A 25,000-nucleotide genomic window follows, 5' to 3' on the forward strand; every position below is an offset into this window, starting at 1 on the left:
AGAGAGAGAGAGAGAGAGAGAGAGAGAGAGAGAGAGAGAGAGAGAGAGAGAGAGAGAGAGAGAGGAGAGAGAGAGAGAGAGAGAGAGAGAGCACATATCTATCTACCCGGAGGAGAGAGGAACGCTGATGAACAAACAAGACAGACAGACAGACGGACAGACAGGTAGGAAGGCAGACAAACAGACAGAGCGTGGCGCATGAGATAAAGATGACACCAAGTACTCGACCCCCGCCAACAAACAACACGCGGGAATGCTTGCCGGAGAAGTAAAAGGTGATTAAGCGAAGACGATAAGGATCCAAACTCAAGATGTATTTAGGAACAGCGGTGACCTGGCTGACCGATGACCCTCCCTTCTCCCTGCCTATTGAGAGGTCGCGGGGGGGGGGGTGGGGGGATCAGAGGTCAAACTGTGTGAATAAACTGAATAAACCTTGTGAGGTATAAGGTTGTGTGAATGTGTACGTGTGTATGTTGTGTGTGTGCGTGTGCGTGTATGTGTTTGAAACTCGTCCGGGAAGAAAGATAAGAGGCAAACTTTTGTAGCGCGACCAAGGTAGTCTATTGTAAGCGTCCCGGTAAGAGTGGCTGGCTGGCTGGCTGGCTGGCTGGCTGGCTGGTTGGCTGGCTGGGGCACCTCGCACCGCACCACGAAAAAGGGAACAGCCAAAGGAGAAAACCGGAGTGACACGTCCCTCCCTGAGCCAGGAAAGGAGGGGCAGGTGAAGGAGGACACAAGAAGAACCCCTGAAGGAAACCGTCCCGTGGCTGACACTTACTGACTACCTGACGACAAATACGGATTACTGACTGACGGATTGACGCGTCTCTCTCTCTCTCTCTCTCTCTCTCTCTCTCTCTCTCTCTCTCTCTCTCTCTCTCTCTCTCTCTCTCTCTCTCTCTCTCTCTCTCTCAGGACAGGACTCCACCCCACCCTCGCCCGCACATGTAAACAATCTGAGGCAGTAACCTGCTGACGTCATGAACTCATTTAAGCGTAAAAGAGAAGCTAAATATATTAAGATTTTGTGGTAGGTGGGTGGCATTCCTCAAGATGTGACCTTTGTTGCTCCTGTTTTCCCAGCGAAGGTGACTTTTCCAGAGAGAGAGAGAGAGAGAGAGAGAGAGAGAGAGAGAGAGAGAGGGGGGGGAATTTGCAATGTCTTTTTTTACATTTATAATTTTGTGCTGCAATTATCTTTTTTTTTTTTATTTGTGATCGTCTTTCTCTTTGTTGGGAGAAGGAAGACAGCGAAAGATGATAAAAAATAACAAAAATGAAAGGGAAAGGAAGGGGAAAAGAAGGATAGGTGAGGGAAAAGTAGGGAACACTCAAAAAAAAAGAAAAAAGGATAGCAAGGAAAGTAAAATAATATAAACAAAGTAAAAAAGAAAAAAAAAACGGATGGATAGAGACTGTGATGGAGGGACTGGCAGTGGAGCTCAGGAGTTAATGAAGAGTGAAGCAGAGAAAGAAAAAACTCATAGACGAGCACAGGGAAAACAAGTGTAAAGACTTGTGAAAGAGAGGCAAGGAGAAAGAGAAGCGAAGAAATCAATACGTAACTGCCAGATATCAATATACTTAAAAAAAAAAAAAAAAAAAAGAAAACACCATTCATTCTTCATAAAAGTTAACATCCACAGTAATAAGCAGAACACTTGAAGCCTCTGGGAGCCCCCGTTGTAAATCTCTACGATGTACTCTACGTGAGGCACAAGCACAACAAGGGGTGGTGGTGAAAACCTTTAAAGGGGAAGTGATAGAGTACGTTTGCCGGGCGCTCCTTACACGCGGAGGAACAAAAGCAGCGGCGGCGACCGAGAATGGCGAGAAGGAAGAAAACACGAGAAAGTAAGTGAGTGAAAGTCGTATGACTGACGGACAAATTATTAGTCCTGACACATATTCCATTCCGCCATTGCCGTAAGATCGATTACGCCTCGACTGTGAGGAGTTAGGGAACGTAAATAGAGTAAGAGTAAAATAGAAAGCTGCTGGGTCCGTATGCGCGGCTGAAGGCATCTATAAAGCCTGTGTGTCTGTGTGTGTGTGTGTGTGTGTGTGTGTGTTTGTGTGTGTGGTGTGTGTGTGTGTGTGTGTGTGTGTGTGTGTGTGGTAGAGTCATCACCCATGCCGCCACAACAGGCTCCCCCAACAGGCTTTGTCTCAACCTCAATGCGTGTGTTATTAGTGTCGGCGGCCAAATACTAAATGCTTTCGTTCCTCGGCCGAGTGTAGTCTCCCTAATTGCCGGTCTTTAATGCAGTGTTTATATGTAGTGCATTACTCAGTGTCATTGAATTTGACACCGTTCAAAAACTTGCCCCGCACTGCATTCCTGCCTGGTGTTCCATGAAAAGCCTACTTGAGTATTCATTACCGCAAGCACAGGTGGGCATAACTATTATCCCTCAGTACCTGGCGAGGAATGGTGACGTGACGCATAATTATCCAAACGAACAACAACACCAACGTTTCCATTCAGACGCGGAAACAAAAATGCTGGAAAAACTCCCGATGTCACGGGAGGCTCCGGGAGACTTGATACTGCTGGAAAAAAGTTAAAGGGTGTAGGTAGGCAATGAGGTAGGCAGGTGGGCAGTGGAGGTTGGCAGGTGGGCGGTGGAGGTGGAGGAAGAAGGGGGTGAGCAGAGAACTAGACGCGACACCCACCACCACCACCACCACCACCACCAACATAACCCACAGCAGCACAACAACAAAATGAGAACAGCGGGACGGGAAGGCAAGGCGGAGCAGCCAGCGGCCGGCCACACAGGGTTCACGCGGCACCCTCTTTTCCGCGACTCGCCCCAAGACTTTTCTCTCGTTGGTAATTTGCCTCGCCATTATCGCTTTTTGATCTTTCCCCATCTCTGCCCACGTCCACATGACAAGATAATTAAATAATGGTGTAGAAGTCGCTCTCCACGAACAATTATACTCCGAGGCGGCCCCGGCAATCCATCACGCTGGGTTTTGCTCCGCGTATCATTCTTCAGACATATTTTGCCTATCATTTGTTTCTTACCGGGGTCGTGATGTCAGAGCGCGGCCCAGAGAGGCAGGCGGCGCGGTGATGTCACCAGTGGATGCAGGAAAAGTAGAGGAGGATGCGAGGGAAACGAGAGAGAAGCGGGAAAGGGGCAGTAAAATTAAAATGTAGGAAAAGGAGAGGGAATGTGAGGAGAAATAGAGACGAAGGAAATGAGGGAAGGAAAAGTGCGCATGGCGAAATTAAAGTATATGAAAATGAGAGGATTAGAGAGAGAGAGAGAGAGAGAGAGAGAGAGAGAGGAGAGAGAGAGAGAGAGGAGAGAGAGAGAGAGAGACGAGGGAAAGGTGTGCTGAAACTAAATCTTCCTTTTTAGTGGACGAGATGGGAGCCTGTGTGTGTGTGTGTGTGTGTGTGTGTGTGTGATGTGTGAGTGGCGTAAAGGGCTGACAATGGTCCTTTATGGCACTGTGAAAGAGTATCCTCGATCAGCGCCTTCATTAATGGTGTTTTACTGTGCCCGAGTCAACAGTTCATACGCTGTCAACTACTTTCGGTGTGTCTGGCGGTGTTGAATTTTGCCTCTTGCCTCGGGAAGTTCAAGTCTGTGACTCGTGCTTTTTGTTGACTGAATCATTATCCCCCTGAGTGCTGCAGGTAAGCCTTCACTCTGGGCTTCATTCACTTCACCTCACGGGACTATATAGGTTGAGTCTACATGTGGCTAGGTAAGGTGTACTGTACCTTCTCTCTCTTTCTCTCTCTCTCTCTCCTGCTCGTCCTCCTTCTTCTTCTCCTCCTCCTCATGTGTGTCGGATCGTTATTTCTCGAGTGTTCTTGTATCTGTTGTGTCCTGGTGGGTTTAAGCGAAGCGTGTGCAGAATAGAAGGTCGTTACGTAACTGCACATGACGAGAATTTATTACTCCCTCCGTTATCTACGTTTCATAATTTTGCTTGTCTGCCTGCCTGCCTGCCTGCCTACCTGCTCTCTCTCTCTCTCTCTCTCTCTCTCTCTCTCTCTCTCTCTCTCTCTCTCTCTCATCCTCTCTCTCTCTCTCTCTCTCTCTCTCTCTCACTCTCTCTCTCTCTCTCTCGTGTTTGTTTTACTTTATGGTCACTTGGTCTAGCTCTATGTATATTCCACATATGTATGTATGAATGCATGTATGTAGGTATGACGTGTATTTGTGTGTATGCCATGTTGGTTCATTTTCCCTTCCAATTTGCTATGCATATACGAGTATTTACAGTGTAACTACTTATCTCACGCGGTTTATTTGTCTGCATGCCTGCCTGTCTGCGTATGGACGTGCTAAATATTTCGTGTGTGTGTGTGTGTGTGTGTGTGTGTGTGTGTGTGTGTGTGTGTGTGTGTGTGTGTGTGTGTGTGTGTGTGTGTGTGCTGTCCCTTCGCCAAACATACAGGCATTTTCAGGTCTAGCTTATTGGAGACTCAGTAGGAGGGCCTCGTGGGGTGATGGAATCAGAGGAGAAAGGGGGAGAAAGAGGAGCAGGAGGACACCACGAAAAAAAAGAGAACAGAGAACATACAGCAACAGAGTAACAAAAACAAGAGGAATGTTGTACGTGGGCGCAGAGGGCAGACCAGTCCCTGCAACACCCTTGATTTACTGGAGGATACAAACAGAGCACTAATTAACAGGACGCATCATTACCCATTCACGGGGCGCGAGGTGAAGGGGAGATGAGAGCGACGCTAATGAAGGACCACCTGACTTGTATGAGGCCGCTACGCTCTCCTCCTCTGCCTGTCTGTTGAAGGAGGCCGCCCGTCACCTCCATCACGCCCTAAGGATGCAGCGATGAGTCTCGGTAACCTAAACTCCCCGTGATGACTCTTAGATTTAACTTCGCTTCTTGCTCGAATTTTCCCACACTCGCAGCCTCCTTCTAAATAACCCTGTCTTCTGCAACTGCTTGATTCTTAAATTGGATATATAGATTATTTATATTTTGATGAAGTACCCGACTAGTGACCCCCAAATAGTAGATTTCACAAACACGCATCTGCTTTCAGGTAGGAAAAGGTGCAAGTCGAAGGAGGCATGAGGTGAGGTAAGAGGCAAGGGTTGTCCTCTCTTACTCTGGCCTGATGACTCATGAGAGGAAACATTAAATAAAGAACAATCTTTAAAAATCTTTCACGAGGCAAATATATATATTTTTTTTATAAAGTAAAGGAAGTTGGCAACAGTGGTAAAGAAAAAGAAAGGAGAGAAAAAACATAACCCACTTATCTGCCCTTACAAAAAGAAGTAAAAGAAAGAGAAGACTTTCCAAACAGGGGCCAATTTATTTCTTTTCTTGAAACACTTCAAGTGATATGAGAGGCTTAATAGAAATAATTACACGGCTGCCTTGGCTGTTCCAGCTGCACGGGTGAACACAGTCCTCGAGGCCACGTTATGCTGACAACACAGCTTAGAGTCGCCTCCAGGTGTGATAAAATCATATTCAAGCCAGCAATTATGATCCTTGAGCATGATTGCTTTGGATCGCCGCTTCAGAGGGAGGCTGAAGCCTAATTAGCAAACCAAGCTTACTGCCGCAGCCTCCCGCCTCTCCGCTGAGATGTGGCCGATACCTGCCTGCCCTCAGTGGCATTCGGCGCTGGTGGCGAGCGGCCCTGCAGGAGAAGGGAAGGTAATTGGACACTTGGCAGCTGCTCTGAGCACATCGAAGCCCGTGAAGGGAGTTGTCAAGGCCTCGAGGGCTACAGAAATCAAGTCCTGATGCTCTTAATGTCAAGGAAAACCATTTATCCTTTAAATTTCCCACGCCTGTACAACAGTGAAAGAGCAAACAGCTTGTAAATGTCGATGCGAAAAAACATACTCAGTGGTATCAATTAAACACTCAACCATCAATATTTACCACCGAAAAAAAAAAAAAAAACATGTATAATAAATATAATAGCAATAATAATAATAATAATAATAATAATAATAATAATAATAATAATAATAATAATAATAATAATAATAATAATAATAATAACGATAATAATAATAATAATAATAACAATAATGATAATAATGATAATAATAATAATAATAATAATAATAATAATAATAATAATAATAATGATAATAATAATAATAATAATAATAATGATAATAATAATAATAATAATAATAATAATAATAATAATAATAATAATAATAATAATAATAATAATAATAATAATAATCACTTAAACGTACTGAGTTCAATTACGCGGAAACTGATAACATTAAGCATCCACGCAACTCAGACCTTAATGGAGAAACTTCCTTGACGTCACTCCCTGAAGCCGCGTGCGTCCCTCATCCAGGCCACACACACACACACACACACACCACAGCTAAAGAAAAAAAAAAAAACGTTAAATGATGGGAGTTTCAGATTTCCCCCTCGAGTCCCTTCTTATTTTGCTACTTTCTCCCTTTTATTCACTAGCGTGTTCAGCCTAGAGGTATTCGGTGGCGCCCTTAAGCCCACCCCTACATCATCCAGCGTCCCCCAGCCCTGCCACGCCGCCCGCAGCAGGGGGCGAGCTCATCTGGGCGAGTGAAATGCCTATGGTGGATGAAAAGGCAGGCAGAGAAGTATAGGGAGGGAGGAGCGGAGGACGAAGGGGCGCCGTGATGGAGGTAAGGAGGTGAATAAGGAAGGCGGAGAAGAGGAGGGAGTTTAAAGGAGAAATGTAGGAAAGGTTAAGTAGCTGACACGCTGGAGAAACCTGTCCTGGAAGAGGAGGAGGAAGAGGAGGAGGAAGAGGAGAACAGACAAAAGAGACAAAGTAAGAAAAGTGAGCTATAAAGAAAAAAAAAAAGTGAGGGAGAGAGAAAGTAAAATAAAAGTAGGAGGCAAAGGAAGATAACACTGAAGGTAAGGAAGGAAGGAAGGAAGGAAGGAAGGAAGGAAGGAAAGAAGGAAGGAAGGAAGGAAGGAAGGAAGGAAGGAAGGAAGGAACGAAGGAAGGAAGGAAGGAGGGAGGGAATGAAGGAAGAAGGGAGGGAAGGATGAAAGAATGAAAGGACGGATAATTGGAAAATGTATAAGCGCCGGAGTGAAGAAATAGAGAAAATAAAAGAAAGTGACTGTATGAATAAAATAAAAAAAGTAACTTCAATAACAAAAATACATGAAAAACGCAAAAGAAGGCGTGAGCGAGAAATGAAGTGTGGGAGAGAAGGAAATAAAAAAAAAAAATAGACAAGGCGAGGAGCGAGGCTGGGACGGAGAGAGACAGAGAGAGAGTTTGAGAAGACTGAGTGAGGAGTGATGGCCGCGATACCAAGGTCAGCCTCGTTATCTGCCGTTGAGATATGCTGCGGTGAACTGTGCTGGCGACAATTACGTGCGATCCTGCCACAGATAGCGTCCCCCGCCGTGATCGATGCCGCGGTGCCTAGCGGAGCCTCCCACGGCGTCCTGCCCCAGCACCTCAGAGAGTGGCGGCCCATGCACGCCGCCACTCGCCTCCCGCGGGGTTGTATCTGGCGACGATGAACGGTATAAGGTAATAGGAGGTGGAGTGGTGTAAGGGTGTCCTGCGTCAACAGCCTGCCAGGGTCGTGATGGTGGTGTCAGAGCGGCGAGGGACAGGGGTAAACATACATACGCTCTCACACACACACACACACACACACACACACACACTCCAGCGCCCCTCAGGTACACTTTTTTTCTTCTTCTTCCTCCTATTATTACTATTATCATTAGTCGACTGTTGTATTAGAAGCTTTTAACAAATTCCAGCGTGGCAAGTTGTATTCAATATTCAATAATATAAACTATTTTCAGGTAGATTTTTTTTTTGTTGTTGTTTTCTTCTCTTTTTGGTAACCGCTGCTTTAGTTTGTCCGGCGGGGGAGGTTTTATTTAATTCAGCGCGATGGGGTGTTTATCTTTTTACATTCTCCTCCACATAAATGTCAGGAATCTTTATAATTTGCAGGAAGTTTTATCAATTCCGTTAAGGACACTCCTGTTTCTTACGTTGAGAGAAGAGTTTTTATCCGCTTTTTTTATTCATTTACTATAAAATGGCTAATATCTTTGCTCTATTTTTTATCCCTCCCTCCCTCTCTCCCTCCTGCAAGCCTTCCCAACCACTTACTCACCAACGACAAAGGGGGAAATGAGGTTATGATGAGGACTGCAGGAAAATGCTCCATAATAATTAAAAGGTAAACGCTACATGTACTCTAAAAAGGTCCAGCCACAAAAAAAATCGCTTGCACTTCTTACCGTAAATGCGAAGGAAGATAGTTTAATCACATTAAGTATTCCCCTATTACCTTCCTAAGCGCCACGGGACTGACACTCGCGTAACTGAATGCCACTTATGAAACACGGACCACTGACGCTGAGAGAGAGAGAGAGAGAGAGAGAGAGAGAGAGAGAGAGAGAGAGAGAGAGAGAGAGAGAGAGATAGAGAGAGAGAGAGAGAGAGAGCAGCAACATATCCTTCCTTAAATAGCTTATTACCTAACCACCGCATGCTGCCGTCCAGCCTCCAACCTCCTCACCCCTGACACCCCATCACCCCACTCACCCCTTCCCTTCCCAGCCCAGCCCTGCCCAGCCCAGCCCAACCCAGCCCTTGCAGCACCTACCATACATTCTGGTTATAACTGAACTTCAAAATAGTAATTAGCCTCGCAAGGCAGCCGCGTCAGGGCTAACACAGACTGACGTTTACATAATGATTTTGTTGTGTGGTTTGGTGTACTGGCCGTTCATTCCTTCAGCTGCTCTCTCTCTCTCTCTCTCTCTCTCTCTCTCTCTCTCTCTTCTCTCTCTCTCTCCCTCTCTCTCTCTCTCTCTCGCTTCTCTGCCGTTCCTTCTTCCTCTCTCCTTACAATGTTGCTTCTTCGCTGGGTAGTGGTTTACTCAATAGTCCTTTTTCTGACTGCTCTCTCTCTCTCTCTCTCTCTCTCTCTCTCTCTCTCTCTCTCCTCTCTCTCCTCTCTCTCTCTCTCTCTCTCTCTCTCTCTCTCTCTCTCTCTCTCTCAGCAGGGGAAAATACCTGTTGTATTAAAGTGGGGAGCAGGAAAGTGAGGTAGGAAGGGAAGTGTGTGTGTGTGTGTGTGTGTGTGTGTGTGTGTGTGTGTGTGTGTGTGTGTGTGTGTGTGTGTGTGTGTGTGCGTGTGTGTGTGCGTGTGTGTGTGTGTGTGTGTGTGTGTGTGTGTGTTCCCGTTCTTGTAAGGTATAAATTTGAGTCAAAACTGAAAGAATAAAGTAATGATAAACCAGAAGGAAAAGTGGAGAGGTAATGATGGATGAAAGCAGATGAGTCGAGACAGTAGTGTGACTCGAAGATGTGCAGCGTGACGTGACATGACGTGACGTGACGTGAAGTGACTCAAGTAAAAAAACGCTGATGGATAACAGAAAATAAATGTGTTTCATGATGCGGAGGGGAATAAACTGACCTCATGTGACGAGAAATGAGGTGAGCAGGCAAGAATAAATTTTACCGTGCGTGACGTCAAGAGAAAGTAAAAGATTAATGTGCAAAAAAAAAAAAAAATAAATAATAATAATAATAAATACTTCTAGATATGACGTGAGGTGAAACGACGCATTGTGACGCAAACCAAACCAAGTGGCATTTATACTCAAGTGATTTTTTTTTTTTTTTATGTTGGAAGGACACTGGCCAAGGGCAACAAAAATACAATAAAAAAAATGCCCACTGAAATCCCAGTTCCATAAAAGGCTCAAAGCAATAGTAAAAAATTGATGAATAAGTGTCTTGAAACCTCCCTCTTGAAGGAATTCAAGTCATAGGAAGGTGGAAATACAGAAGCAGGCAGGGAGTTCCAGAGTTTACCAGAGAAAGGGATGAATGATTGAAAATACTGGTTAACTCTTGCATTAGAGAGGTGGACAGAAGAGGGGTGAGAGAAAGAAGAAAGTCTTGTGCAGCGAGGCTGCAGAAGGAGGGGAGGCATGCAGTTAGCAAGATCAGAAGAGCAGTTGGCATGAAAATAGCGGTAGAAGACAGCTAGATATGCAACATTGCGGCGGTGATAGAGGGGCTGAAGACAGTCAATTAGAGGAGAGGAGTTGATGAGATGAAAAGCTTTTGATTCCACCCTGTCTAGAAGAGTAGTATGAGTGGAACCCCCCCAGACATGTGAAGCATACTCCATACATGGACGGATAAGGCCCTTGTACAGAGTTAGCAGCTGGGGGGGTGAGAAAAACTGGCGGAGATGTCTCAGAACACCTAACTTCATAGAAGCTGTTTTAGCTAGAGATGAGATGTGAAGTTTCCAGTTCAGATTATAAGTAAAGGACAGACCGAGGATGTTCAGAGTAGAAGAGGGGGACAGTTGAGTGCCATTGAAGAAGAGGGGATAGTTGTCTGGAAGGTTGTGTCGAGTTGATAGATGGAGGAATTGAGTTTTGAGGCATTGAACAATACCAAGTTTGCTCTGCCCCAATCAGAAATTTTAGAAAGATCAGAAGTCAGGTGTTCTGTGGCTTCCCTGCGTGATATGTTTACCTCCTGAAGGGTTGGACGTCTATGAAAAGACGTAGAAAAGTGCAGGGTGGTATCATCAGCATAGGAGTGGATAGGACAAGAAGTTTGGTTTAGAAGATCATTAACGAATAATAAGAAGAGAGTGGGTGACAGGACAGAACCCTGAGGAACACCACTGTTAATAGATTTAGGAGAAGAACAGTGACCGTCTACCACAGCAGCAATAGAACGGTCAGAAAGGAAACTTGAGATGAAGTTACAGAGAGAAGGATAGAAACCGTAGGAGGGTAGTTTGGAAATCAAAGCTTTGTGCCAGACTCTATCAAAGGCTTTTGATATGTCCAAGGCAACAGCAAAAGTTTCACCAAAGTCTCTGAAAGAGGATGACCAAGACTCAGTAAGGAAAGCCAGAAGATCACCAGTAGAGCGGCCTTGACGGAACCCATACTGGCGATCAGATTGAAGGTTGTGAAGTGATAGATGTTTAAGAATCTTCCTGTTGAGGATAGATTCAAAAACTTTAGATAATCAGGAAATTAAAGCAATAGGACGGTAGTTTGAGGGATTAGAGCGGTCACCCTTTTTAGGAACAGGTTGAATGTAGGCAAACTTCCAGCAAGAAGGAAAGGTAGATGTTGACAGACAGAGCTGAAAGAGTTTGACTAGACAAGGTGCAAGCACGGAGGCACACTTTCGGAGAACAATAGGAGGGACCCCATCAGGTCCATAAGCCTTCCGAGGGTTTAGGCCAGCGAGAGCATGGAAAACATCATTGCGAAGAATTTTAATACGTGGCATCAAGTAGTCAGAGGGTGGAGGAGAGGGAGGAACAACCCCAGAATCGTCCAAGGTAGAGTTTTTAGCAAAGGCTTGAGCAAAGAGTTCAGCTTTAGAAATAGATGTGATAGCAGTGGTGTCATCTGGTTGAAGTAGAGGAGGGAAAGAAGAAGAAGCAAAGTTATAGGAGATATTTTTGGCTAGATGCCAGAAATCACGAGGGGAGTTAGATCTTGAAAGGTTTTGACATTTTCTGTTAATGAAGGAGTTTTTGGCTAGTTGGAGAACAGACTTGGCATGGTTTTGGGCAGAAATATAAAGTGTATGAGATTCTGGTGATGGAAGGCTTAAGTACCTTTTGTGGGCCACCTCTCTATCATGTATAGCATGAGAACAAGCTGTGTTGAACCAAGGTTTAGAAGGTTTAGGACGAGAAAAAGAGTGAGGAATGTACGCCTCCATGCCAGACACTATCACTTCTGTTATGCGCTCAGCACACAAAGACGGGTCTCTGACACAGAAGCAGTAGTCATTCCAAGGAAAATCAGCAAAATACTTCCTCAGGTCCCCCCAAGTAGCAGAGGCAAAACACCAGAGGCACCTTCGCTTAGGGGGATCCTGAGGAGGGATTGGAGTGATAGGACAAGATAAAGATATGAGATTGTGATCGGAGGAGCCCAACGGAGAAGAAAGGGTGACAGCATAAGCAGAAGGATTAGAGGTCAGGAAAAGGTCAAGAATGTTGGGCGTATCTCCAAGATGGTCAGGAATACGAGTAGGGTGTTGCACCAATTGCTCTAGGTCATGGAGGATAGCAAAGTTGTAGGCTAGTTCACCAGGATGGTCAGTGAAGGGAGAGGAAAGCCAAAGCTGGTGGTGAACATTGAAGTCTCCTAGAATGGAGATCTCTGCAAAAGGGAAGAGGGTCAGAATGTGCTCCACTTTGGAAGTTAAGTAGTCAAAGAATTTCTTATAGTCAGAGGAGTTAGGAGAGAGGTATACAGCACAGATAAATTTAGTATGAGAATGACTCTGTAGTCGTAGCCAGATGGTGGAAAACTCGGAAGAATCAAGAGCGTGGGCACGAGAGCAGGTTATGTCACTGCACACATAAACGCAGCATCCAGCTTTGGATCGAAAATGAGGATAGAGAAAGTAGGAGGGAACAGAAAAGGAGCTACTGTCAGTTGCTTCAGACACCTGAGTTTCAGTGAGGAAAAGAAGATGAGGTTTAGAAGAGGAGAGGTGGTGTTCTACAGATTGAAAATTAGATCTTAGACTGCGAATGTTGCAGAAGTTAATGAAGAAAAAGTTGAGGGGGGTGTCAAGACACTTCGGTTCATCGACGGAAAGGCAGTCCGACCTGGGGACATTTATGGTCCCCTCCCCAGATAGGGACTCTGAAGCTGGTGTAGGAGTTGCCATGATTTTAAAATTTTTGAGTGAAGGGTGTGTGTGTTATTAGGTGCTTGTAGTTCTGTGTGGAGGAAGAGAGTTGTCTTTAGAGGGCAGGCTGTGACTGCCCCCTTGTGTTGTGAGACACAAAGGGAAATGTTCAGTGAGGTCACAGCTGGGTTTAATGATAAGTTCACAGCACCCCCTGAACAGTGCTTTAGATCTCACTGGGAGTAATTATCGTTTCGGCAGGTGTCTACTGCCTCTTCATGTAGTGTGTGACGCAGCGACAGGAGGCTGATGAAGCGTATCTATCAGTCACCTCGAGAACAAGACACACACAGAGAGAGAGAGAGAGAGAGAGAGAGAGAGAGAGAGAGAGAGAGAGAGAGAGAGAGAGAGAGAGAGAGAGAGAGAGAGAGAGAGAGAGAGAGAGAGAGAGAGAGAGAGAGAGAGAGATTACAATTTTAAGCTAACACCACAATTATCGAAGGAAGAGTACTGTCATTATCGTCTTAAAGCATCACCATCATCGTCACCATCACCATCATCGTCACCATCACCACCACTACCTACACCATCACCACCACCACTATTATCTCTCGCTTGTAAGCCATCACCACCTGCACTATCACCACCACGGCCACGCATTATCACCAGCTCAATAGCAGTCTACTCTCAAAACAAGATTTGTTACTCACCGTTCAACACCAATCCGACCACCTCCACTAGCATCACCACCACCACCACTACCACCACCCCCACCACTGCCACCACAACCACCACCACTACCTGTAATATAAGACAATAACAACAACAGCTACTACTACTACTACTACTACTACTACTAGAACATAAACATAAGAACTTAAGTATTACTACCACCACCACCACCACTACTACTACTACTACTACTACTACAATACTATTATTACTACTACTACTACTACTACTACTACAATACTATTATTACTACTACTACTACTACTACTACTACTACTACGGCTACTACAGCAACTACTACCACTACTGCTACTACTAACTACTACTACTACTACCACCACCACTGCCATCACTACAGCGCCATGACCGCCCCCCACCGCGCCCACCTTTCCGCTGAGGGCCCCCACGTGCTGAAGTTTCACCACTTGTATGAGTGATTAAAAGTTTGGGGAGCACCGGCTGGGTCTCCTGGGTGGGCGGGGAGGTGAGGCCCAGCTGGAGAGGAAGCTAGAGAGAGAGTTACGGGTGGAGAGAGAGAGAGAGAGAGAGAGAGAGAGAGAGAGAGAGAGAGAGAGAGAGAGAGAGAGAGAGAGAGAGAGAGAGAGAGAGAGAGAAATTTGTGGTGAGCACTATTATTTTTATTATCTTTATATTTCTACTAATTGAAGAATTTTTAACATGTTCATATTCACGAAACACTCCTCCCATGCATGAACACCCATTGAAAAGAAGCTTGGGTACAGTGCACGTTCAGAAAAAAAAAAAAAAACTATTTATGTGACACAGATCAGACCATGCTAACTTTCTGCACCGAGGAACTCTGTGCATCTGAAATCTGGACCACACAGGCGGCACTCCTCTCTTTTCAACACCACAGCAGCAGTAGCTTGTCTGGGGTCGACCCGGCGCAGCAGTGGGCCGTGTACTGCGATCTACGATACTGATCATTAGATAGGAATCATATCTATAACTGAACTCACCAGTTTACGAGAAGGGTAAATCTACCGGAGCATAACAACTCTGCTTTCTGTATAATAATAATAATATTGGGGAGTCATGTTAAGCTTCACTTGTTTGATTTACAACCACAACGGCAGGTCTTCTTGAAGGAGGATTCGCCTTTACTATTCCACATCCCTTGCTCTAGATTAGATAGCGTAGTTGATCACAAACAGCCTCCCCTGAGCTAACGTGTTTACTGCTCTCTGTTGCTCCTTCCTTGCGTTCCTGTGTACATTTCTTCAGCGGCCATTTAGAGACTGAATATACTGGCTTTCTTGACTCCTAGGCCAGAAGGCACAGGAAGCGACGCCCGGCCTACAGCGGGAGACACCCGGAAGGTCATTCTGAGGTACAAAAAAACGCTTTGCATGAAGTGAACTCAGCTTTTGCCTTAAGACGTACAAGGAATAAAAACTTGACTTCGACATCGAGGCAAACCAAAAAGTTACGAAGGAACTCGAATTGTGCACGAGACACGGAAAAAAAGGAGAAACTTCACTGCCTGTATGAGAGAGAGAGAGAGAGAGAGAGAGAGAGAGAGAGAGAGAGAGAGAGAGAGAGAGAGAGAGAGCAATCAACCAGCGTCGCAGTATCGAAGATAAAACTCAGACGCACTCAGCTTAAGATTCTCAACCTGTCTGCAGGGGAGGACTAAGACGAGGCTCAGAGCACGACCATCCTCTGCTTTCTCCTGCTGGGGATATGTGAAGGCAAATGCGGAGGGCTGAACTGCAAGGCTGACGGGGAGTAAAAAAAACATCAAACAGGCGACTAAGAACGACTTGGCGGTATTGTGAATGTGTGTAGTTATCACCAATTATCAGCTTGTATCGGGGGTCAACGGAGATGTAAGAGTCGATAACTGAAGCCTAAGTGTGGCATTCCGTAAGGTAATGTGGGATATCAAGGGAGATGATGATGGCTGGGAAGGCTGGTCGCAATGAAGGACTCAAAGAAGGAAGACTGAGGGTGGTAACTAGGCTACATTTATGGGTAGTACAATTCCAACTTCCAGACAGAGAAGCGGCGGTGTTAACTACGAGTACCTATAGTGTGTATTTATGAGTGGCTCAGTTCCACGTACTATCCCCACATAAAAAAGATTAAGGTGTGTTACTAGTACTTTTATGGTTCGTCTAATTTTACGTACCAGCGAGAAATAAAGGAGCGGAGAGTAACAAGTACATTTTTTCATGGGGCAAAATTACCTCAAATCAGGAGTTTTCTATTTTTCTTTTTTTTTTTTTATTCATGGGAAAGGAGTAGAGAGCGAGGAGTTCAGACCGGAAAAATAGCGCTCCCCTCCCCTTCCCCCACTCTCTCTCTCTCTCTCTCTCTCTCTCTCTCTCTCTCTCTCTCTCTCTCTCTCTCTCTCTCTGCGCCCTGGTTTCACTTTTTTGGGAGGGCAGTTGAGAGTTCAAACGGTAAAACTTTTAAAACTACACCGCCACGTATATCCCTTTTCCTCTACGCCCCTTTTTACTTCCCTTCTATCTTTATCTTCTTTACTTTTTTTGAGGTCACGGGTATCACTTTCCAGGCGGGTACGAGGTCCTGGGGGTTCAAACTGGAAAGCCTTAGGAAAATTTGTATCTCTTCAAATTGTTCTCTTTTTACATGTAGTCTTTAATGTTTCCTGAGTTTTGGTTGTCTTTTTTTCTAGGGTGGTATGTGGTAAAAGAAAGCCAGATTGGTGTAAGTTATATGAATCTCTCTCTCTCTCTCTCTCTCTCTCTCTCTCTCTCTCTCTCTCTCTCTCTCTCTCTCTCTCTCTCTCTCTCTCTCTCTCACATCTACTCATTCACTGTTCATTCATCATCATCTACAGCTTTCCTCAGTTACTTAACCAAGAAAATACAAAAATTAACCTCCTATTCCTTATTTCAAATTCCTGGGTGTCCATGCAAACAATCTTTTACAATGTACTGAATGTTAACAAAAGAGAACCACACCAGTATAAAGTAGACTCCAAAATTGATGCTATAATAGTTATGTCTTCAGCTTCTCTCTTATCAGGCAGTATTTCTACTCTCATTTACGTCTTGGCGATCCCCTCCTGATCAGTTAACAGAAGCCACCACATCCGGACACAAAAACACTTCCTTTACTATTCTGAGAGAAGACACAAGACGGCGACACATAATTTCGATATGACGATAGAAGGCTTTTTCTCAGTTCAATACTTTGGAGGGAGGTAGAGTCAAGCTTTCGTTTCTGCCAGGGTTTGCAAGCTTTCTCCTTGTCCTCTTCTGCACGTGAGGAAAAAAAAAAAAAACAAATCTTGAGAACAAAAGAAAGTGAGACTGGTGTAGATTTTAAAACATGAATGGCTGCAACTTTTTTCCTTTTTGTTTTCGTTATTGTGTGGGTGTCACTTTCAAGGAAGCTTTGTACTACTAACGGTAACCTGAACTGGTGTAGTTTCTAACAATCTCAAACTGGTTGGATACAGCTTCTAGCAATCTGTTATCTCTCGACTCGTTGCTGTTCTTTTTTTCACCTAAGCGATTTTGATAAATGTTCTCTTTGCCTTTCTGTTTTATCTGTGTATAAACAACTTCTAAGATTTTATTAACACTTGATTTGTTAGGGTTTTTTCTCTTTCCTTCTATTTTATCTATCTAGTGTGCAGGAAGTTACCGATATCTTCTCTCTCTCTCTCTCTCTCTCTCTCTCTCTCTCTCTCTCTCTCTCTCTCTCTCTCTCTCTCTCTCTCTCTCTCTCTCTCTCTCTCTCTCTCTCTCTCTCTCTCTCTCTCTCTCTCTCTCTCTCTCTCTCTCTCTCTCTCTCTCTCTCTCTCTCTCTCTCTCTTGACTTCCAGTTTTTTTACATAATTTTCATAGATTTTACCTTCCTTCCACTTATTTCTTTATCAGTTTTCCTCTTTTATATCTTAACTCACTGCTTTTACACAATATTCCTCTCTCTTTCTCTCTCTCTCTCTCTCTCTGGATTTTCCGATTTTCTACTCAATTTCCCTACTCTTTCATACTTTTTCGCTCCTATCTCTCCTGTTCGTGGACGCCAAGGAGCAGAGTATTGGTGGGCGGTCCTTGAGGTCCTGGTAGTGATGGGATCCAGTGTCGCGGCCTCACGCTTACATGGATTCTCACTCCCGCTGCCGACCAGTTCCTCCCGCTCGCTTATCACGCAGGTCAGGGCGCCGTCTCCAGTTTCGACCTCGATTTTCTTTTTCTTATTATCCTCTCTCTCTCTCTCTCTCTCTCTCTCTCTCTCTCTCTCTCTCTCTCTCTCTCTCTCTCTCTCTCTCTCTCTCTCTCTCTAACTGTTCATTCTTTTCATCTACTGTCTGTTTTTTGTTATATTTTCACACGTACACAGACACACACACATACACACACACACACACACACACACACACACACACACACACACGTTATGTTTTCCCTCCTCCTTCATCCGTTCTTTCTCTAGTTCTCTCAGTCTCGTGACCTCAGCATTCTCACATTCAGCAAATAACAAAGACAAGCATTTTATACACATCTTCACGACCGAGAACTCTCACACTCCTTCACTCCCCTTCCTCCACCTGCCTGTCCTTCCCTCCTCTTTCCTGACTCTCTCCCCCTCTTTCTCTCTCCCTCGCTGCTCTCAATTTCTAATCCCGTCACTCCTCTACCTGTATGCATTTCCATACTCTTACTTGTCCCTCCTCCTCTCTTTCTCCTCTCTCTCTCTCTCTCTCTCTCCCTCCACTAAATTTTATTCCACACTTTCAGATTTATTCAGAACACGGCACTCACAAAGATCTTTGAACAGAAAGCGGCTAAGAACACAATATTCCCAAGGAGATTATAATAACAAGGCAGATCAGCGCATCCTTTCCTCCCACACCCAGGACGAGGCAGAGGAGCTCGACTGGAACTAGGTACACAGGGTGACCTAGGAGCGCCCAAGACTACACAATAGGAAACGTTTATGTAATGCTGCTTACTGACCGCGTCCCAGGGGTGAGGATTGCCAGACAGCGCTGCACTAACTCAGAGGCGTGGGAACCGGAGGAGGACGAGGAGAATGAGGGTGAAGGGAAGGAGGAAGAAGAGGGAGATGGAAGGGAAGCAGGTCTCTCTCTCTCTCTCTCTCTCTCTCTCTCTCTCTCTCTCTCTCTCTCTCTCTCTCTCTCTCTCTCTCTCTCTCTCGTGCACGGATGGCTGCTGCTGATAATGACAATGAGCTTGAAATTTTCCTGCACATTCACAGTTCGACTCGAGGGGATACGAAAAAAAAAAAAAAAGAAAGAAAAAAACTGGCCACGGAGACTTCTCGCTTTACATGTGCAATGCAGACAGTTTGCTTAAAGCTCGGCTGCCCCACGTGTGTGCTGCGCCTCTCGTGTGCCCCCAATCAACCCGGCACGACCTATCTTGTCCTACACGCAAGCGGCAGCAGCAGCCTTATGACCCTGGCCCCATACAGCCCCCCACAGTACATGAGCGCGACGCAAAAACTGGCCACAAATCAAGCCGCAAATCTTTCCCACTAATGCTCAGCTCAAGTGTATCTTTTTTACCAATGAAAACTTGAAAACTTGTCACTGCAGAGAGAGAGAGAGAGAGAGAGAGAGAGAGAGAGAGAGAGAGAGAGAGAGAGAGAGAGAGAGAGAGATGAGACATGCAGGCCTGGTGGCGCGGTGTGGTGCAAAGAGGGATGCTGCAATCATTCAAGTCAGTCTTAATGAAAGATTATGATTTACTCCCTTCTCAAATCTTGATTCTGAGATATTTGATTATATTTCTCTAAATCTTATTTGCATTTGTCTCTCCCACCCTCTCCCTCCTTTCTCTCCCTCCTCCCGGCCCCTCTCTCTTTGCCTGCCTCTCCTTTCTCCTCTCTCTGCACATTGAACAGTCAGTCAGCATAAAGTCTGCCCAGGCCACGTCCAGCGCACCTTGGCAGCGATCGCTTAATCATCACGCACAACGTCTGTGAAGTAAATCAGACCGGACTTGATCCCCACAAGCAGGAAACAAGAGATGGTGCGTCCGATAAGATCAAGATAAGCATCGCCCTAGTTACTGCTTTCATGGCCGGGGAATGTTACTCGACGCAAGCCTCTTTCATCGGCGGCGTATCGCGTGGTGGTAATTCTGCTCGAGTCCTCTTCAGTTTATGCCTTAATAAGCGTCCTGACTCGCCTGAAGTCTTAATAGTTCCAAGGTGGACGCCGGCATCAAGCAGCACGTGATAACAAACAGTTAAGGTCAAGCGTGGTTAATTAATGAGCTGCATCATGTAGCTCTCTCTCTCTCTCTCTCTCTCTCTCTCTCTCTCTCTCTCTCTCTCTCTCTCTCTCTCTCTCTCTCTCTCTCTCTCTCTCTCTCTCTCTCTCTCTCTGTGTGTGTGTGTGTGTGTGTGTGTGTGTGTGTGTGTGTGTGTGTGTGTGTGTGTGTGTGTGTGTGTGTGCGTGCGCGCGCGTGGCTGTCTTTCTGTCTTACGCAACCCTTCCATTTCAGTTCGTGGGTAATTAGATACAAAACAATTTTCACCCTTTCTCTATGTTACGTGAGACACTACACGTCGGAAGGAAAACATGAGAAGAAGGAGAAAGAGAAAAAAAAAAAACAATACTACTCGGATTGAAAACCCAATCAAAACTTAAATTATGCGAAGTTCTTAATTCCTCTCCTGCCACGGCGGGCAGCGCGGCCCCCGGGAGTCCTGACCCGCCGGTGGGAAACGGAAAATTAATTTGATCGTGAGAGTCCGGGAAGCCTTTTTTTCTTTGGCTCGCGTGTTTTCATTTCTCGGAGGTGCAGCGAATGGCGGATTTCTTCTATTCCGGCGGACGGAGGCGTGCTGGGGAGGCAGCCGCGAGAGGAGGGGGCTGCCGCGGGAGGGGAAGAAGGGAAGCTCTTGTCTGGGGAATGATTTGGAGTGCAGGAGGAGGTCTGGTGTCCGTGGGAGGGGAATGTTGGAGGGAGGATGCGCGTGACGGCGGCGGGGACGATCCTGTGGGGGGTATGCGACCTGGCAGAAGCTGGCGATGACCCTCCCCTCCCAACCTCTCTCTCTCTCTCTCTCTCTCTCTCTCTCTCTCTCTCTCTGGCCGCCGTGACTCAAGTAAACAAGTGGACAGGAAAGTCTGGGGAAGATGACCCGTAGAAGCGACCAAACACGACGAGATTACCCACGAAAATCCAATCACGAGAAGTAATTATACGCACCCGCTGTAGAGAAACAGACAAAAACGAGTGAAAACGCGGCGTGACTATATAGGTGTACATTAAGAATTAAAAAGAAAGTAAGGAAGTAAGGGGAAAAAGTATAAAAGCGGCGCTGACCGACGGGGAAATGTTTGGGTTGCGCGGGGAACGAGGACACAAAAAACGGGCACACGAGAACTACAGGCGGCGGTGAGTCGGTCCTTCCTCGCTCCTCGCTCACTTCTCACGCTGCGGGACCAACGGAAGGAGCTGACATCATTCCCAGGGCGCCTCCTCCTCCTCCTCCTTCTCCTTCTCCTCCTCTTGCTTCTCTTCTCTGTCTTCTTTCTCCTGCATCACTTCCTATTTTCTCTTTCGTTTCTATCTTGTTCTTTTCTTCTTCTGGTTTATTTCTCTCAGTTCAATTTCTGGTTCATTTTTCTTTTCTATGTCTCCTACTCTCCTTCATCTTATTTTCTTTTCCTCCTCCTCCTCCTCCTCCTCCTCCTCCTCCTCCTCCCCCTCCTCCTCTTCCTCCTCCTCCTCCTCCATCTCCCCATTTTCATTTTTCTCATACTGTACTTTCTCATTTCTTCCTTTCTTTCCTCTTCCTAGTGTCTATTCTCCTTAATTCATAACATCCTCCTCTTCCCCCTCCTACTCCATCTCCACCTCCACCTTCACCTCCTCCACCTCCCCCTCATCCTCCAATCTCATCTACAAACTTTCGCCACTTGCAATCACAGACACGCCAATGACCAAAGTACGGAGAGAGAAAGAGAGAGAGAGAAGTGAAGGTAGCAGAGAAGAGGACATTAATGGCCAGGTGAAGGGAAGCCGGTGCGAGAGAAAATGAGCTAAAGGTATAGACAACAGAAGGACTGAGGCAGCAGGTAGCGGTTAACACTCAATAGAAAAGGTAAGTTAGGATTCGATGGCGCTGGGGAGACGGGATGCGAGTGGTCAAGGCGGATGGACGTAAGAAACAGTACGTGTTAAGGGGAGAGGTGAGAGGAGCATCAGTGGGTGAGGAGGGGAAAGGCCAAGAGTGGAAGAATGCTGAAGAAGAACGCCGGGCGAGATCAGAGAGGAAGGAGGAGGTGGTGGTGGTGGTGGTGGTGGATCGAGAGGTGGAGGGATGGTGGAGGAGATGGAGGTTAAAGGTAGAAAGAGTGAGACGATGGAATGGTGGAAGAAAGGAAGCTGATGAAATAGAAATAAGTGAGGAAGATAAAACCGAGAGATAAAGAAGTTAGGAATGAATAAATGAGAGGAGAGGAGGAGGAGGAGGAGGAGGAGGAGGAGGAGGAGGAGGAGGAGGAGGAGGAGAAGGAGGAGGAGGAGGAGGAGGAGGAGGAGGAGGAGAAGAGGGAGGGAGAAGAGAAACCCGGGGAAAGAAGGAAATAATGAAAGAGACAAGAAGGAACATGGTTTTATGATAGACAGATAGATAGACAGATAGATACAGAGAGAGAGAGAGAGAGAGAGAGAGAGAGAGAGAGAGAGAGAGAGAGAGAGAGAGAGAGAGAGAGAGAGAGAGAGAGAGAGAGAGAGAGAGAGAGAGAGCGGTATGGAAAGAAAGATAAAAAAAATAATAAAGAAAAAAACTAATGGAGATATAAATGAATAAGAGAAAAAAAAGAGAAAGAAAGAGAAAGAGATTAAGAAGGGTGGCGAAGATGCAAAGAGAATAAGATAGGGACAGGAGTGAAACCTTAGCGAAAGAAAATACTGAACAGACGACAATGAGAAAAGAATGTGATGAAGAGAAAGAAAGCAATAGAAAGGAAAGGAAAAGAGAACAATAACACAAAGAAAAAAAAATAAAAGAGAGAAGGATAGGCGGAAGATCTTAACGGAACAAAATAATGGAAGAAAAGAAGGAATAAGATGGAGAGAGAGAAATGAATGGAGAGGAATAAAAAGAGATGAAGAAAAATTAAAAGAAAGGAGAATAGAAGGACTTTAACGGTACAAGATAATGAAAGAACGAAGAGAAAAGAAGGAACGAGATGAAGAGAGAGAAAGGAACGGGATGGGAAGGAGAGGAGAGAGGCGGGAGGAAGGGAGAGGGAGGAAGGGAGAGAGAGGGAGGGAGGGAGGGAGGGAGGGAGTAGGGGTGACACTCGCAGTGGCAGAACAAGCGCCCTTGCTGCCCACCGTCCGGGGTGACCTCTGCTCTGTTCCTTCCCAGTCCTGCATACTAATGTGTGTGTGTGTGTGTGTGTGTGTGTGTGTGTGTGTGTGTGTGTGTGTGTGTGTGTGAGGAATCGACAGAGGCAGTGTAGGTGAAAGGGAAGGAAATGAGACATGGAAATCTATTAATGATAAAATATTGTATGTAGATTGATATGAGAGGATCAATTTAACTCTCTCTCTCTCTCTCTCTCTCTCTCTCTCTCTCTCTCTCTCTCTCTCTCTCTCTCTCTCTCTCTCTCTCTCTCTCTCTCTCTCTCACGAGCAGACTCTTCATCAACACGCGTTCACACGTAAATAATGCTTTCTCTTCCCACACACACTAGAAGAGAACAGGACGCAGGATTCAATGATAACCAGAATATACATTAAAATTAGAAGAAGACTTATATAGTATCTAAGAGCGAATGAAACTAATCCCCCATAAAAATACAACACAAATATAGAGAAAAAAATGTGAACATAGAAAAATTTAAATAAACTGATTGAAAAAAAAAATGAAATAAAAAAAAACATACATATGGATATTAAACTTTCCTAAATTAAGTCTAATCTTAAAGAGTAACGCCAGAAAGAGAGAGAGAGAGAGAGAGAGAGAGAGAGAGAGAGAGAGAGAGAGAGAGAGAGAGAGAGAGAGAGAGAGAGCAAAACACAAGACGGCCACAAAACAAACAGAGGAAGCCGTCACTTTAGTTCCCTCTCCTTCCCCCAACGCAGCCAGGCCAGCACCCCGTCTCACCCCTCACCCCAAATCTCCCCCCTCTCTCTCTTCCCTGGCCTTACCTGGCCTTACGAGTGTTTCTGAAGGAGAGGACAGGCAGAATCACCACCACCACCATCACCACCACCACCACCACCACCACAACCATCACCACCATCGCCACAACTATTAGCTTCATTATCACCATCACCACTACCATACAATCACCATTACAAAATTACTAGATGACAGAGAGATGAGAGGAAGAATCACTATCATCACTAGCACCACCACCACCACCACGAGAATCACCACTACTAACTACACCACTACCACCACAACTATTACCATAATTACCTCATCACCATCACAATCACCACAAGAGAAAGTTTCCGTGGGTGATGACAGCCAGAATCACCATCAGAGCCGTCACCACTACTGCTAACTTCACCACTACCATCACAACAACAACTACTACTACTACCACTCTCACCACCACCATCACCACCACCACCACAATACACACCACAACAAGCTAAAGATTCTGAAGATGATGACCACAGCCACCATCACCACCATAATAACCACACCATATACATCTACCACCACCACCACCACCACCACCACCACTACTACCCTCATTATCCACTCCTGGTCCCTTGCGGCTTCCGTGTCCTGCCCAGCTATGGTGACCGCAAAGGGCCTAATGAATAACAAAAATTCCCCTGAAAAAAAGCCGAAAAACTCTGCCCTCTGCCTCGGGTGGCGCGCCGGTGACTGGTTTCTCGGATTCCCCTCCACGCGAGAGGCTTGAGTGGAGGGAGTGGAGGGAAGAGGGAAGGGGGTATGGCGAGAGGGAAGGGAGTGTGGGAGAGGGAAAGGAGAGTGGGAGGAGGAGATTTACGAGGAGAGAGAGAGAGAGAGAGAGAGAGAGAGAGAGAGAGAGAGAGAGAGAGAGAGAGAGAGAGAGAGAGAGAGAGAGAGAGAGAGAGAGGGGGGAGGATAAGAAGTATGGCTTGGATAAAAGAAAGGAGTAGGAAAGACGAGGAATGTTTTAGAAAATGATAAACAAAAAGGAGACTGGTTGATACAGAGACAGAGAGAGAGAGAGAGAGAGAGAGAGAGAGAGAGAGAGAGAGAGAGAGAGAGAGAGAGAGAGAGAGAGAATATTTTACATGGAATACCACGCATCAAACTTTTAAAACCAGGCACTCCTTCCCTCTTTTCTAGTCTCACCTTGTCTACCCTTCTCTTTTACCTCTCTCCTTGCCTCCCTCCTGTCTAACCCACCACCCCCATCGCCTCCTTCTCCTCCTCCCTCACCTATGGGAAAAATGGTAATTGTACACGTGGAAAGAAATGAGGAAGGTCAAAATAAACGTCGGAATAACTGGACACTTGCTAAACAAGTCACTAAGCAGGTTATGCACGTAGAGAAGCAATGAATGAAAAAATATGGTGAATGAAAGTTGCTGGAATACAGATAAGAATTAGTAATGAACGTCTCTCTCTCTCTCTCTCTCTCTCTCTCTCTCTCTC

The 25,000-nt window shown here is 45.7% G+C and overlaps 1 long non-coding RNA gene across 1 annotated transcript in view; it reads right to left on the minus strand.

The window, feature by feature from the left end:
* Positions 1–5,153: 5,153 nt before the first annotated feature.
* The window catches only part of LOC135101105 (uncharacterized), a 102,824-nt gene continuing 82,977 nt past the window's right edge, over positions 5,154–25,000 (minus strand). The window contains exon 3 of the long non-coding RNA XR_010269026.1: positions 5,154–5,650. This is a non-coding gene — a long non-coding RNA (uncharacterized LOC135101105). The remainder of the gene's footprint in view (positions 5,651–25,000) is intronic.

Source organism: Scylla paramamosain, chromosome 6 (genome assembly GCF_035594125.1).
Source record: "Scylla paramamosain isolate STU-SP2022 chromosome 6, ASM3559412v1, whole genome shotgun sequence".
NCBI classification, from domain to species: Eukaryota; Metazoa; Arthropoda; class Malacostraca; order Decapoda; family Portunidae; genus Scylla; species Scylla paramamosain.